At 35.4% G+C, this 18128-nt stretch overlaps 1 protein-coding gene across 1 annotated transcript in view; it reads left to right on the top strand.

Moving 5' to 3' along the window:
• mbl (muscleblind) overlaps positions 1-18128 on the top strand; it is a 122759-nt gene that overhangs the window by 23726 nt on the left and 80905 nt on the right. Inside the window, exon 2 of the mRNA XM_068765372.1 lies at positions 1585-1631. The gene's annotated coding sequence lies outside the window, so the exon portion shown is untranslated. The remainder of the gene's footprint in view (positions 1-1584; positions 1632-18128) is intronic.

Raw genomic sequence — 18128 nt, 5'->3', positions numbered from 1 at the left:
GTTTACAAAGCGTGCGTTTATGTAACTTTACTAACTCTCATTACTATAAAGTTTCGTAAAATTTTCTTAAACGTTAATCAATTTTAAATAATATAAATTATTTATTACAATGTATTAGCTGGCAATTTTTAGTTTTTTATTCAGAATTTATAATGAAACCCATGTAAATCCCGTGCTGATTTGCATACACGTGACATTCCACAGTACCTTCATATATTTTTTTTTTCGTTAAAGGATTTGTATTATATTTTGGAGAATGGATTCTGTATTAATTTCAAAAAACATCAAACAGTATTGTGGAGATTTATTATTTCAGTTTTATTTGGTATAAGTCATCACCAAAATTATAAGCAACGCTTATCAATTCGTTTTAATTTTTTTTTAAAAATTGTGAAATTTAATGTATGAGGGATCATATCGTCGAAAGAAGTAATTATCAATTATTTTTGAACATGGGCAGTCGTATAGAACCTATATTTTTCAGATATTTAAATAATTCATATTTAAGCTTACATCAAAAAGTGTTATTGAACCTAACCAGCGCCATAAAAACTATTTTTTTTAAAGTATAAGTTGAAAATATTAGGAGATTATGGGTTTCATTTAAAATTGGCTTAATATTAAAATGGAAGGTTGTATTCTGATATTTAAAAGTGCGACAGAAAGGTTGATTTACCGGCACGGCGGATGCGGCTAATCGCAGCCAAGGGCCGGGGCGCGCAGTGCAAACAGCAGTGTTTACCTGGCCCGCGTCCGCCACCACATCGCGACTCATAATAAGGCCTTTTATTTCCTTAACTAGCTGCGATTCTCATTTCGTCGGTTAGCGCGTATTGTGCCGGGCGCAAAGAACGCCGCCCCTTAATGGAGTTTTTAAATGCAGCTCTTACATTGCAAAAGTTGATTATGTAACTGAAACAGCGACGCGATTGCACGGCAAACACTTCGGGCGCCACCTGAAGATTTACTGTTTCTGCTTGAGAATTTGCGCCATAAATTAGTAAAACACTACGGTGCCTGCAGTGTAGGTGCATATTGGAAGCATAATAAATTGTTTCGTTATAGTACAATATCACACTAAAGGGAACCACTTTTACTGAAAGCGTACTGCGACAATAAATACTAAAATTTTAATTAGGTAAGGACTGTAAATGATATATTTTAGCTAGGCTAATAATCTCTTTAATACTTTAAACTTTTATCTATTTAATTGCAAACCATATTATTTGTAGGTATGATGATGTCCTCCGATTATGCGTAGACTCGCGACTTGGGTCGGTGAGCGTGCGATGCGCTCCAAACTTCACGTTAACGAAAGCAAACTCCGCAAGTAGGTGCGCGGGGAGAGCCAACGCGAGTTTACATTGCTATAATTTGCCGGGCATATTGGAAAACTTGTAATTGGTTTAGTTTTATATTGGCGCGTCAATGTGTGCAACTTAAATTATGTCATACAGAGATTATGCCCTGGATATCATGTGCGGTGGTTTAACTTGCTCAGTACATGTTCCCGTATCACTCGTGAGCCGTGTTTTACTTTTAAGTTTTATTATAAATTTTTAATGTGTTCTGTTATTGTTTCAGATATTGGCTCGGAGTCATAATATCACTTTAAAGAAGCCCTGCTAAAAGTAAGTTTATTTTTTACATTTTATTACACACAACTTGATTGGAATAACCGTAAAAGCTTTCAAGAAGTTTAATGTATAGATTATACACTGTCAATTGATGTATGGTACATCCTAAATACTATAGTGGTAATATAGTCAGAAATAGCATTTCAAAATCAAGATTACTTATTAATAAATTAATTATTGTTTACAGTCCCTACAGGCTACTGCCAGAAATTATATGTCTGTCACATTTAAATAGAAAAAAATTGGTAAAGGGTGTGTGACTGCTAATAGATAGAAAAGCTACAAAACTTTTTACTGGAAATGAGCTATACATTCACCCCTTCAAAGCTTTTACACCCATAACCAAATATACTTTGTATTGAACAGTAAACTTATTTATAGTAAAAAATCTGATAAATTATGTCAAAATAAAATGTATAATAACCGTATAACTGTCAGCATACAGAATCTTAATGTTGATATTGCTACACTCTTGGCACGACGACTACACTTATCTCTGAAATCTTCATGCTGGAAATATTCAATAACACATTGAACAAATTCAAAACGAATATAAAATTATATCAATGTGAAACTATTTTGAGCATTAGAAGCGATTTCGTTGTCTTCTCCTTTAAAACATATTTAATTCGATTATTTAAAATTAATGACCTTTATAGAGTTGGCAAAAATTAAACGAGGAAGGTTAAACCGGGATACATCTAACGTCATTTGAATAGTATCACTTTTATATTTTTCCTTTTCGTCTTCGTTTTACATTAAATTCAGCTATCGAACTAAGTTGGCAACGCAGTGGGCTCTTTTTTAAACTGACATTGTTCTTGCTCAGACATGAAAACGAAAGTAGATGTTTTGTTTGTCTGTATCGTCTGAATTGCTAATGCAGCCCGTCATTTAGCTAAGGTCTGTGGCGCAGCGCGGCCCATAGACTCCGGCCCCGAAGAAACATGAGCCATTGTCCCGGGCTACCCGACCAATCCGCATTAATAAATGCCAGATTGCTTCCACGTGAAAGCTACACTTACCTGTGCCACTATTGTTTTGCAGCTCTATTTAACTACTGTTCACTAACAACATAGCAAGCCTACTTTGGATATTGGATTGAGATTAATGTTTCATTTCGAATTTGCGAGCACTGTTTTGACATGTTCAACAACAACTGTTTCAGACCTGTAGTCAATTTAATGCAGCTTATTTTCGATAATTTTTAAATGTCAAAAATGTATAATTTGTATTATACACTGAATTACACGAGTAACACAATTTCAGAGTAAGATGCGTGCTATTGAAAATGTTGACAGTTTTCAATAAGCAAATTTAAAATAAAAAAAAATTAAGACTAAAAATAAAACTTAACTATTAAGAACGATTCCTTTCCTATTCATGAATAAAATTTTCAAGCTTAGTTCCTAAACTTTATAGTATTCAATACAATAGCGTCTTTGTAAAGTGTGAAGGGAGTTCCTAGCTCCCATTCTATTTTTAACAAACATGTTTATGTTGTTTGAATAGGTAACTCTGTTTACGGACTGTTTACTTTGCTTTCGTATATTTTTCTCAACACAATATTTAGTAATAATGTTGCCGCAAATAATGTCAAACATTTAGTTTAAACTAAGCTATTGTTCTCCTGGTTTCAACTGGGATTAACAGATCCCAGGACAGACAGTAAAAGAAGAATATAAAATATAGCATTGCCTTTAAAGATTTATTACAGAAATGAGTTGTTTTTAATGAGACTGAAACCTTGCTTATTGATTTAGTGTTTGTAATCTACCTATTATATTTATTAATTGAAACATTAGCATCGTTGAACTGTTGACTGTAAAACACCTTATCAATTTTTACAATTTCCTTAGGACTGCGTTCACTCTTAAAAACCTATGAACTAAATAATATTTACACGCTTCTGTTTGGTAACAAATAGTGTCTTTTGATCTTACATCATACAGAGAATTTACCACTTATAATTTTTTTATCGACGATTAAAATCCCAAGCACTTGAAGCGTAGTTGGAGCATCCGCGGAAGCTATCTAAGAACTCGGCAATAGAGAGCCAATCCAGTGAAATAGTAGTATGTAGCGACCCGAGCTCATGCTTCTCCGGGAGCCTTCGATCTACGCTATTTTAAAAAAAGTTCTAGACTGTTCTTCTTGTGTGTCATACCGTTTCGAACTCGCAATATGTGTGCAGCGGGTGGATTGGTACTGGCGGTTAGAAAGCTGCCGGTACGCGAAGGCAGCTCATCGCAGTCCAGAAGCATGATAATACGAAAAACAATTAATAGAAATTAGAATTAAAAAAGTCGAATATTGACCGTATAAAAATCAATTACGTAACAAAATAATATATCACAATTATAGTAAAACAAATGTATAAAATTATCAGGTAAAATCATAAATGACACAATCAAAATGTGATACCTACGTAAACCAAAGAAAACTAAAATAAGCAAATTGCACTGTATATGTGATATTATGGGAATTGTGGAGAAGGATGAGAGGCGACATTTATAATATATGGGAAAAATGATTAAGAATGATAGAATTTGTGAAGAAGAATGAAGAAAGGTGCAAAAGAAAATATAAAGTAAGAAAGACGAAAAAAAACTAAAACTAAAAAATTATTACCCTTATGAATAATAGAGTCCCTGCCAGTACAGTGATTGAATGATAGGCCCTAATGACGGGACTAAAAAACCTGCGTGTTCTGCTATATACGTTATAAAGCATGATTATAAATCCGTTAATATTTAATGTGTTGTTGTACTTATTGAGAAAACACTATGATTTGGAACTCACAATTTATCCTAGTAAATCATATGATACAGTTTATGTTATATATTAGTAACCCATTAAACCTAAAAATTAGGTCATATATATATATATATATATGTATATCTTCTTCATCTTATATATATATATATATATCTTCTTCATCTTCGTCGTTTTCTCATTTCTTGTGGCAAATCAAGTCATTCTCCCCTACCATAATTCTCCAAGCTTTTCAGTTTTCGGAAAGTTATATGGAGTCATGCGCGGTGATGTTGTAAAGCTTCTGTAGTTACAAAGTGGCATCAGTCCACCGAGTAGGTGTCCATCCTCTAGCCCCTCTACATTGTCCACAACTATAAGTTTCTCTAGATCTTCTGAGTTCCTTTGCACAATGTGACCAAAGTACTTAATTATTTTATGCAAAGTAAACTTTGGATCATATTAAACAAATTAATCATAGATTATACTAGATAGTATATCCTAGATTATATTAAGTTTGAAATTAATATAGAATGAACATAAGAATCGTCAATGAAATAGAATATGACTTAAGGGGCACACCTAGTGTGACAGCCAGAAAAAAAGGCGATTTTTGGGAATTAATAAAAAAAAAACTAGTGGATCAATCGTTTTAAAATTTTGAAGGTATATTTATACATGTTTTGAGAATACACAGTATAATTTTTGGAATAATATATTAAATATTTTTGAAATAACACGCGATCTCCGGCGGCGCCAAAATAAAAAGGCCCTCCACTGCTGGAGTGATTGCAGCCTTCTCCGTTGATAAAACTTAAAAAAAAAATTCTCGTTAAACAAAAACATATTGTCTGTACGATGACCCTCGGACGAATCAAAAAATCAAAAATTGACAAAATGGCGGCATGTTGAAAAAAAAAGTTAAATTTTACCCAAAATTTTGGTGGTTTTTGGCCTACCAAAATCCGATTTTTGATCAGCTCAAAAAACTGGAGGGTCATCGTATGGAGAACTATATAGAGAAGATGTGAAAAAAATTTGATAGCGATCGGATCATTTGTCTCCGAGTAATCACTCCAGCAAATTCGAAAAATGCTGTTTCGAGAAAAACGCGTTTAAAGATAAAATGATCGTTTTCACTGTTATAAATGGATTAAAGTCGTACTTACAGCTAATCTGCTATTCCAGGCCCATATGTTTCACCTTCCTCTTCCTCAAAAAGGGCTTGTTGAGCTGAAGAAGCTGTCCACAAATTTTTAAAACATCCATCAAAAGTTTGATGGTAAAATTTGCTTGCTAGATCCATTAGTCCGCAAAAAAGATTGATCCCATTTATTCCGACGTCCAAAAGACGCATCACAGCAACAAGACGTCTATTTATTTCAAATACGTTATCGCCCTTTGGTCCAGAATTAATGTACGAATTACCACATTCACAAATGATAGCTATTTTAAACCCCAGGCCTCTTGGACTTGCTTGATTAAAAGTAATTTCCTTGTGACAAGTTTTGCACATCACTAAATTGCTGATACCTGGAGGCTCACAATAGAAACCTGAATCCTATTTGCAAAGGTTGGAAAAGACGGTAGACTCCGAACAGTAGCTCAGGTATGTCCCGTAGCCAATGCAACTACATAACTGCCGAGCGGCTACTCTTTTAAATGGCTGTAACTCAAAAACTATTTAAGATATCGATTCAAAATTTTAGTATGTTATTTTCAAAGGTATAACCTATCGAAATATGAAAATAAAAAAAATCATTTTTTTGAAAATTTCACACTAGGTGTGCCCCTTAAAATGAATTCTTGAACGTTATTATTGCCGTGACTGCCAATCTAGTTTTGTTATGCCATTCCTGTCCCAGCTCGCCATTTTAATATCCGGAAGAGCAGTATCTAAATTAAAGTTGCGGCTGTCGCTTGATTAAAAATATATTTATTTTTTATTCTTGGTGTGATCACATTCATATGATTGTGACGCATACTATGATGCATAACGCACACATAAGTAATACGCGGTTCTGACTGGTATTCCGGGCACAAAATCTACATTACAAAGTTTTTTATTACCATAAATGTGCATAACAACCACACTTTGTCGTTATATTTGAAAGTAAGTAATACACCGACTCAAACGTGTGGACCAAGAATACCCAGAAACTAAAACATGACACCGTGCATTTGCACTTTACGTATTGTTATACGTTGTAATTTCCATTACACAACTCCTTTAAACAGAAACATAAATTATAGCATACTGTTGCTTGGCTGCAGAAATTTATGCCGTGTAGGTGTTGCTCGCCTAGACGATTTCCAGCAAATGAAACTGCATTTTTAATCGTTAGACCAAACGTAAGTTCGTTTTATTCGTTACATTATACTCCGCTTTTTATTATCTCTTCAGGGAATCCTATCTACTGATACATAATAACCGGTCAGAACGAAGGAAATTTCCTGCCTAAGAACAAAAGCACGGTGTCGAATCAAACTGACGAGTCAACTGATACATCACTTCCTTTACTGGTTTATGGAATTTGTTATAATGTTTCTCACGTGATATCTGAAAATATTTCTAGCGTTTAGGCTGTTTCCTTTGTCTTGCGACTACATCAATGGTGGAATATAAATTTGGAGCGACTTTGTTTTATTCACGAAGTTCTCCAGATGATTAGCTTTAAATAATTGAACGCAATCGATATTCCTGCGTAAGAAGGAAGACAAAAGGATGACGCTGTGTAAACTTTGTCGATTTACTTTGAGACCGTAAAGCTCCCTGTAGGTTCATGTCCGCATTTGTTACAAAAGTGGAACGGAGGTAACATCAAGAGAACTTTCCAGTCATACTTACCTTGTCGAGGAAGGGATCAAACTGCGGTGCATTCACTGCTATGTATTATGCACAGCAGAGCGGGTGGCTCCGAATCTCTCCCTCTACTCCGACGTATACTGAAGGTTTTTGTAAATATTCTGCAGAAGTTAACTGATATAACATACGTGATATGTACATTCAGGATGATTAGTTATAGGTATAAAAAGCGTAAAATATATAAATTGCTTATTTGTTAGCACAAAAGCTGTAAAACTTTTACACCCATTTCCAATCACATTTATAATGTAATCAAACTGAAGTATGTTATTGATTTTTTTCTATTGGAATGTATAGGCGTATACTTAAGATACTTTATTTGATAAATGATCCCTTTTGTGGTAGAGTACTCCAAGAATTATTGTTGAAGTCCTACTTGTTTTACTTTTAACGGGTAGGGATATATACAGGTTGATTGTTTCTAGGTCTAAAAGTTCATAACTCATCAAACATTTAAAACTTGTAGCGTCTATAACCAAACCGTCTCTCAATTTTATAGAATTATATATAATTTAATTTGCTTCAATAAAGTTGACGATTGCCTAATTATAAAATAATTATTTAAATCATTACAACTCCTAATACTACTTGAAGTCAATTTCCGAAACGATGATCATCGACGACATCTCATATTGCAACAACAACAACTACTTATTATTATTATCACGTTCACATAACGTATATTTCATCACGTATCTATAGGAGAACTTAATTACTAAAACCTTCTCTACCTGTTAACCTTTTGGAAGATGCAGCGATAAATAATTTAAGTTACATGAAATAACTAAGTGATTGAAATAGTATATATTTTAAGTAAATACTTCACCTTACAACAAAGTATTACATCGGTGTTAATCTGATAATTAACGAAGATAATCTGCGAGCCGACCTGTAACACGTAGTTTTAATACGAAGCTTATTAAAAGTGTTTATAAATCTTACATCGAATAATTGGATTCAGACATCACAAAATCTAGTATAGTAGAAGTCACTAACAGATATTTATGTTTAATAGTGACCCAAAAAAACGCGACACTAAAGCGTATTTAGAATCCTTCACAGATTTAAGTTGAAGTATGATAAAAGGGTGTTTAATCTGATTCTAGTTTTAATCAAATTGAGCTTTTCTAGTATTCTTCTCATAACTTACACGAGTGATCTCTGTAAATAATCCTATGTCGATATAATGATAATTACTATAGGAAGATACACTATATGAAAAGGTAATGCGAAGATGATTAATAAACGTATGGTAATCTTAAGCATTCAATGAATTGAACTTTTGTGACAGACATATGGAGAGTCTATATTGTATAGTGAGATGTCAGCCGACAACGCCGCGCGGCCAACCTAGTTTTACATAAAGCTAGAGGATGTAATCGCATGTTAGTTCGTGACCGGTTGTATACTTATCGGCTTAGGCGAATAGCTGGAAATCACTTGCTCGCGGTCTTTGAACCACTCTATAGAAACAATGATCGTAATACACTGAAACAATATCGTATATATATTTTGTAACATTGAAGTTACCTTTATTATTGTTAAAGCAATGACAATAGATCTACTGGCAGAACAAATGTTTTCTTTTATTTTGTTTCATTGCTATTTGTAGAAATGTTCACCAAAAAACCCATGAGTTTGTTGCGAGATCTTCTCAGATCAGGGAATGTTTAGAACAATAATAGCTTTAACTTGAAGTATACAATTATAAGAGGGTTTAATCTGATTCTAATTTCTATAAATTTGGCTCTTCGGGCATTATTCTCACAAGTTGTCACTGTAAATGATGCTATGTTTATAACAATACGACTAAAGGAATAAATATTTACATGAATAAAATTTTCAGTAGTAGAATTTCTTACAGTAGTAAGTATTGCGAAGGTGTATTTGTATTCTCGTATTATATATTAAAGTGAACTTATAAAGCGAGCGAAACTAGTTAGGGAACAAGTCCTCAAAATTCTTAAATGCCTACGTACCATATTCAACTATCGGGTAGCTAGTTACTAACAAGTTGCAAATTGCTCTAACCCTACGTGCATTATGCAAATGTTAGTATTAGTCCTTTGGCACTAATTTGGTTCGGCAGATTGTTATCCCGTGAAGAGTTTCTCGAGAAATGTGAACACGCTTCGTTTTTCAATGTACAGCCTACTACGCGTTGGTCCTCGAACTGAATGTTCTTTCGTTTTTGTTCTTCAATTATTGAATAAACACCAGTATCACCTTGAACCTTCTTTCTTTATTTTTGTAATTCATTTAAGGAGAGAGGAAGATAGTTATCTTTTCTCTTATTTATGTATACTGTTTAACATATTCAAATAAACCTTATTGTAAAGATTGATTTGAATTTTATATAGCTATTTGTGTTAGAAAATTTCATCAAAAAGCCTTTAGGCATATAACTATTATGATGCCTCTATATTTAAGTTTATTGAGAACTTGATAATAAATTGTGCATGCTTTACTAATGTAATTCTTTTGTTCATAACTTGGCGAAGATATCTTACAAATTTGTGCCAAAAATATTGAAATGTAACCCTTTTTTTGCATTGCTTCTACGTATTCAGTTATTCTCTTAGGATTAATAGTCGAAATTTGGCACAAATTTTATTTTCAACTAAAACCATGCCAGTGTCCTTAAAATTTCAACGAATATAGCTTCTAATACATTCGACTTATAACCAAAATTGTTAGAACCAGATTAGCAATTTATAAGGGATTGCTAAAGATTTCATATATATGTATATCAATCATATTATTTACAACTTTTATTATCATTATCACTTCGGTCGTACGACTTCCTTTGCCTCGCCCATAGATTCCAACAGGAGCCGTGAACGTACTGAATAATTAATTATTTGTATAATTGAATTAGTAAATGATTGATGTTCCGTAAAATGACCGTCGTCCGAATTCGGCCAGTCTGCTATGTGTAAACCATTTTATTACGAACTTTACCTTAGAAAAGCCGATCTTGTTAAATCACAATGAGCAGTCTTTTGAACCAATAGAGGTCTTTTATCGCATTTCACGCAAGTTTCCTCCGTCGGCTCTCTACTTACACGATTAATTTGAGTCGATAAATCCGCATAAAAAGCGGGGCCGAGGCCGGTCGACCGCGGTTCAGTGTAAGTATGCCGCGAGCTCTTTGTTCCCGGCCGCTCGTTCTGTCCGAACTCTTATTACTCTATATCTTTCTAATCTTTTTATTCCACAGTTAATTAAGCAGTGCGCGCGTTTATCGTGAGTTACTTTTTAGGATCGATAGGAGTTAGGCGGTGCGCGGCCGGGCACGGTCTGGCGGCGGCACGCGTCACTGGCCGCCGAGACAGACAGGCAGCGCGCACGGCGCCTGCTAGCCCATTAGACGTCTGCCCGATGTGGAACGCTCGATAAACTTGTAAAAACGCCTTCTACCCATTTAATTTTATATCCTCGCTTAAGCGCTGTTATTGGCACATTTCTCCCTACTTTTTGCATGTCCGTCATTAACTGTATCGTTTATTATTTTATGTTTTCAGTGAACATAATTTTCAAATTAAATCTTCAAAATTGTCTACGTCGTCATATCATCGATTTATGTTTACGTTAAGCTCTACATAATAACGGACTATGAACGTCATTAGGTTCGATCGATTCAGACATTTTAGGCTCAGCAATGCATTACTTATTCATGATTTGAAAAATATTGTACGCGTGCATTGAGTTTAGAGCACACGTTCGTTCCGATCACTCGAAGTGATATTGATATAAATATATTTGTGACTTTAAGTGATAAAATTTATGTTGCGGTAAGAGTTTTATGTCGCTCGTGAAAAGCCTGTCTTTTTATTTTATTGGGAATGTAAAACGTGTGTAAATCGAAATTGGCCTTCTTAATACAGTAAAACTTCCGTAATGCTAGGGCAACTCCAATTATAGGGAACATAGGGTAACTCAGGTGAAAGAACGTCGCACGCGAAATTTATGGACATTTTCGGTGATTAAATTGAAGTAAAATCTTAATTAAAGTTTGAGAGTTAACTTCAAAATACCTCCTTAGTTGTCGGGGCACGTACGTGAACTTTTATTTGGCGAATTCGGTTATGTAATTCGTTGGAAATATTCAAGTTTTCCCTTCGGCGAGACGTTATCGCGGGTGCCCTCTCAACGCCGGCGCGCGAGCGAGCGTGGGCGGGCTCGTTCCCTGCGGGGACTTAATTTGTTGCTCTCTTGGCGCCTCGCATCTCACTTTCAAACGGCGTAACGCGACCTTACCGCACCCCCTTTCCTGGTACCATGTACACTTCGTGTTCGCTTTCATCACTTACTTGCAGGAATAACGCCTCGCTGCTATTAAATTGTTGTCCGTATTTCGCTCCTGCCCGACAGCTGGGAAATTAACAACAGTTTTTAATGCATGCCACAAATCCTGACGTGAGCTGAAACACACCTCAGGTTTACGTACACGACTATTTGATCACAATATCCAACCATATTTCTCAATGAGGCAAGATGGAAATATTAAACCTCCTGCCTTTCACAACTCTAATTTCAAAATACGTAATAAGGTAGGATTAAAATATTTCTTAATTCCATTAAAACCAAAAACTTTATTATCCAATCGGAATACAAAATCACTTTCTCGTAAAATATTTTTTAAAGTAATAAAAATATCTCGCTGTTAAAATTTTATTATTAGTAAAATAATGAACGTAAACAATAAAAGTAATACCTGTTAAAGTTAATGTTTTAGTAAAAATTATAATGATTGCTCTTTATTTTAATTATCTTTCACCTTAAAAGTTAATCTTAATTAATATATAAATATCGTAGATGTAATATCCTAGAATCGCCTTAAGGAAATCATGAGTCATGGGCCCAATTAACTTAGTTTGGAGAGCGCGACGCTCGCATAACTCGTTACACGCTCGGTCAAATTGGCGCCGTCTGTTGAGCTCTAACGATAATGATAGCAGGCGAGCTGAGGCCCATACGTCCTCTAACCTAACCCGTGCCTCCCACGGGGACTCCTAAAAGCCACTTTATACTGAGTAAAGTTCTACATTTGGCAGTCGCGCAAAACTTCGTGGCTTCTGCGGCACATAAACAACTAGCACACGTGTGCGTCCGACCGCGTATCGATTGATGTGACTTAAAATGCATAGTTTTCAGCTGCGGTGTCGATCAGTTTCCGCCAAATTTTCCGCTGCGGGCGCTTGGCAACCGCACCCTGTGCGCCTCATTATCGCACCAAATCGCACCGCACTCAGACGGACGGCGCTCTGTGCGGAACAAATCATTTAGCGATGTATAATTTTGTATTCATTTAATACTAATTTCCAGGCAATGCAAGGGTATTTATTTTTTAATCCGTGTTGTAACGCAACGACTGCGTGCGCGATCAACGACTGAAAGGTTTTTGAAAGCTCATAGAGACGTGCGATGAAAAGTTCATACAGCGATTACAGAAAGTGTTATTACGCAATGCCAACCTAAATTGATACCGATGCATTTTTTAGTTCAAACCTTTCCTCTAGTAAAAATAACTTTGCTACTAATTATTACTGTTACCGTATCTAATATTTTTTACACAAATTTGTTATCTTTATAAGACAACAACATTCTTCAACTAGTCTTGATAAATTGCTGAATAATACGCCCTGGCTATTTTCTCCTCCTAATGTGTTCTTAATGCTGCATGGAGTTGTCAAATTTCACTTTCACGTTTCGTAGACCTTTACACAAGATCTGGTGGCACTTTCTCGTTTAATATTAGTGAGTTAAATTATATAAACCGTTGACATTATCGTATGACACTTTCCCCTTCATTTCTTCAATAAGAACATAAATGATAATATGACTTGATTTAACTATTCACAAGGGATTTACACCTCGAGTTTGTTAAGTATGAAAAGCTCTATTTGAAATCTAGTTTTTTAACTCGTTCCGCTGCCGCTGGACACAGTCACTTATTTTGTTCCATGAACGTGATCAAACCAAGATAAAGCCATCTAACATTAATTCTCCGTACTATATAGCTTCCTTCTTTACGCCTTATTTTAGCGGGTACCAATATTATCATCGCTGAAATAACCATAGCCTCGCGAAGGATCATTCTCTGCATTGACTGGAAAATTCCTGCCTCCATTTGTTTCCGCGAAGTGTAAGGATGTAAGCGCATTAGATTTTTGTGCTACTCGCCTCACCGCCATATCTCACGGCTCCATAAGGCCTCGCATCCAATATCCAATATCACGCGTCGGAATGACTAACGATTTCTAGTCGAATACGACACAAATATTTTTAAAGCAGATTTATGTTACCAAGTCTTGCAAACTTTTCAGAAATTCCGTGTTATATACCACTTTAATGTATTTTATCGTAAAGTATCGTAAATCGGTGTAAGCACCCGCCCCGGTCGAAAGAGATTGAGAACTTTTTGAGCTTGGAATTGTTTTTCTGCGTGCTTGGTTTCAAGTCGCCCGCAATGCCATAAATTTTTAGATACCACAAAAAAACTTTTAAAGCCATTATAATTCAGGGTCGATGTAAATCGGTGCCGTTGATAATTTATCCATATTTTTTGTATTTCTTATAGTCACAATTGTTTCATACTAGTGCGTCTATAGGAATATCGGAGGTAATAGTAACAAAGATTGTCTTTTTAACCCAATCTGAAGCGGCGGTGGTACGGAAGTGCGCTGAAGCAACGGGTGTAACTAGTGTTTGGCGTTTCCGCGTGTGTCGCGCGTCGAGCGGCGAGTGGCGCCGGATCCGTTGCGGCGAACACTCCGGACAGTTATCCGAGTATCGCTCGGCTACGCGCGTTGTGGTCGGCCTGTTTATTTTTAGACTCGCGTGTATATTCGCTATTGCAATGAAATTTATAACGACCGCCGCAACCCGCCGCGCGCCTGACTCGATATCGACTCTTCCAATGACGCGCTACCGCTATCTCATAAATGTCTCCTATTTTACGCGGAAATTCCCACTTGGCCGAAGAGCAATAACTCTTACCTAAGTACGTCGAAATTAATTTTATTGAATTCCTCTAAGGACAAATTATTCGCATTTTTATTCGTTCCAACTTTCCATTTGAAATTAAATTGCATCTATTCATATAAACGAACCTTATATTATGGGTCTATGCATTTATTGCTGTAACAAATATAAGTAACTGTTTCCCTTTTGAGCAGGATCTACTATAGTTAACTCACCGTTAATCAGTTTGGCAAGTGACAGGGTCGGACAGATATCGGATGTTACTGAGCAAGTGATCAGCTAGTGGTGTGAGCTATCTGACGCTACAGGTGGTCGTGGAGCGAGTGGGACGTCCTGACCCAAAGCTCCCTGATCCACTTGATCGATGGATCGCCCTCGCGCGCACTTGCTTAATTTCTTACGTCTGCACTCTAAATTTCATGAACTATTTATTTACCCATCAACCACTCGTAACATATAAAGACCGAAAAGATCTAAACATCAGAATGTAAAAACGATGTCTACTTATTTACAGTATTTAATAGCATATTTTAAAGACAGTAACATTATATTTATATATTTATTGCGGCCTGCCCCAAACTACTGGACTAATTATTAAATGCAGTTCTGGTTGTTTAAGAGCGTCTGCTCAATTAGGCGATACCTTAAGATTAAGATTATTCTGGGACTTAGTAATACTTAATTTTTGTGGACAGTGATGTAATAAAACTAATTCTTACATTTAATATAATGTCATGAATTATATACGTCAAATGTCGTCAAACCTAGCGTCGTGATAATGTCAAATGTCAGTGATGTGTCTGTTGTCCGGGTCCCACGCTCCGTGGCCAAACTCTAATAACGCGAGGTCAAATCGAGAGCTCATGCATATTCACGGTGCGACCCGCGGCGGTTCATCTGTAACGGTCCCGCGACCGGTTGCGCGAGCTCATTGTTGCATGGATCCGACCATATGGTTGACAGGTCACCCCCTGCCGGCCAGACGCCGGCGCCATGTCTAGTCATACTAAAAATGACACTACTCGGTAAACGAATGCGCTCGCGCAAACAGGCGAGATTTACGTAATCTTACGTAAAACAATCACGACACTGGAATGTCACTCGTCGGTGCCACATGGAGAGAAATTGCTATCAAAGTACGCAACAATTTAGCTAAAAAGCTTTTAACATTTTCATAATTAATTGTTGCATAATTTTTAAGCCCCCGTACGAATATTTTAGCAAATTCATCGCATCTTTTAGTACTGAGCGGCGGCGGGCTGTTAAAGATTATAAAGGTCAGGTCAGTTGTTAAACGTCGCCGGTGGATATTTATATTCTAATTAGGTGCCAGCGACAGCGACCCGTGGGGGTGCATGCGTAATTCGAAAGTGTGTTTCTTTGCACGAAATATTATGACATTATTTTAATAGAGTAGAACGGCGTCCGGCGTGTAGGCGATAAACAGTATTTTAATTTCTTGTGAGAGGAACTCTGTCAATGTGGATATAAGATGATTAACTACGAAGAAAAAAAAATTCCATTCCATTTTTACTAACTAATACAAGATTATTAAAATTGACGAAAATAAATTAAGTGACTCTGCTAGTGATTTTTTTTACGTTTATTTACAGGTTACCACAAACATAACCAAGGATAAAATCGCTATAAAAAATGTGACCACACTGATATTTTGTACAAAATAAAGGATATTGTTTATTATCATAATTATGTTTGTAATTTGATTTGCATCGTACCATATACTCGTAGTACTTACGTATAAAGTTTATTGTTTTTTACTTTTCCTTCTGACAAAAGTAAATAGTCATATCGCATTATTGTTATGGGATGCATAAATATGCGATGCTAATGCATGATTATGCATTTGCATGCAAGTCATCAAAACTTTTAGTTTGTGCTGGAACAAATTAAATAAGGTGTGATATCAAACGTTTTCCTAAGCAAGCAAGGAGAAGGAAAGGAATAAGGTTGCATTTTAATGTTTATTACACACGGATAATATATTAGAGGACACGCTAGTTATAACTCGATTTCTTCTTAACAAAGAAATAAAATAAAGATGGTGCAGTAATGCATTTTACATTTTGAAGGATCATTAAATTGCGCATTACAAGGCCCGGACTCGCTGAGAGGCAATTAAAAAGTACTGTTAAGACGAAAAGTCGTAAAATAAAATCGTGTTCTCAACTGATTAAAAATTGCTTCAATCTTGACCCAGTTTTAATCAAATCACTTACAAGTTCTCCTGACAATGTTGTCTTTCTTGTAAACGACTAAAATATAATTGACGCTATCGCTTGTCGCGTTTTTGTTTGATTTTAAGCTGAAAATATGATAAGGATTAATTTTTTTTGTAAGCTTTGGAACTAAATCACTAATGCTACTCAAACTTTATGACATTTAAAAAATTTAATCTTTAAAAGTAAATTATTCACGTCTTAGGATCTGAAGGCTTACAATGTTAAGACGATAAAGAAATTGACTCGATCTTAACTCATGATGCAATAATCAGATTATCATTACTCACGAGAATTTAATTTTTATTGTTTATCTAAATCAAATTTAACAACTTCTTTCTTTAAGGGTTACGAACGATTATAAATTAAAATACCGTTACTATGTATTGTAATAAGTTTAGAGCTCTGCGAAGATCTATCAATTAACGCGCAAACTCCGTCGGCTTTCAGGTGAATGACAATTAATAGCAAATTGAGGGACGTTGTACTCTGAAAGTGTAAATAATTAAACAATCTTCATTACTACAAAGTTGCTGCTGATTTAGCTGCGATATTATAATATTTGCTTTGTCATGTTTTACAATTTCAATACAGAAATAACCCTAGCAATGGCGTCAATGCATAATTTATAACCACATGTGATTAAAATTATAATAAAACATCTTTGAAATAAACATTTCCATAGCGCTAAGAACGTTAGCCCGTCGAAGTGTTAATTGTACAAGTTTTCCTTAATGACCGCATTCTGTGCATCACGTTTTTATTGAATCATCGCAAAATATTCTTAGAATATGTGCCAGTAACAATTTATTTGCACGGTGATAAAGTACAAGCACTAGTGTTCACCTAGATCATGTGAAGGCAACTGTTGAATTTCAATAACAGGCCATAAATTCGTTTGGCGTAGATGAAATTCAATATTTACACTGGACATCCAATTACGATATGGCGTCACAGATCCCGGAACGTTCGGAGGTGTCTCGAACCTTTGTTAATGTACAGCTTGTGCGCGAAGTAACATTTTCAACATCAAAATGACTTCAGTTGTATACAACTTTCGCAAACCTACCAATTTCATTGTATATTCAAGTCGAATTGCGAAAACGGATAGTATTGCAGGTTTAATTTATAAAAATACATTGTACGATGACGTCGTTAACTATTCTTAACAATATTCCATCAATATGTCTATCGATGCGGATGGGCTTACTTCATAATTTCCATATCGATCTCAATCAATCGATTGTGACTGCAATTCAACTGGGACAGCACGCATTAATTACGTGAATTCGTCTTAAGCACACATTCAGCGCAGTGTAGGTACTGTAGACGCTGTACAAGTTGGCACTTACTCGTATGACTAGTGAATTTATTACAGTACAAAGTGCATTACTTAACAATATAATAAAGTATGCGACTTGGCATGGCTAGAGTTCGCTTTCTTCCATTACAGTTTAATATGTAATAAAATAATCCCATTAATCAGCTTTATGCTCTTTGCAATGGGATTTTTATTTCAATGTTTCTCTTAATTATAGAGTAAATCAACTTCTGTATAATTTAGTTTATAAGAATATAGTTTAGTTTAGTTTGATTTTTATGCTGTTTATTCAGTAAAAAAATATAAATTAATAAAGGGGATGTCCA

Source organism: Battus philenor, unplaced genomic scaffold, assembly GCF_028537555.1.
Source record: "Battus philenor isolate CCGP_79_NKW_IND1 unplaced genomic scaffold, ilBatPhil1.0.hap1 SCAF_2, whole genome shotgun sequence".
Classification (NCBI taxonomy): Eukaryota; Metazoa; Arthropoda; class Insecta; order Lepidoptera; family Papilionidae; genus Battus; species Battus philenor.
Note: the sequence above shows the minus strand (reverse complement) of the source record. Positions and strands in the feature narration are given on the sequence as shown.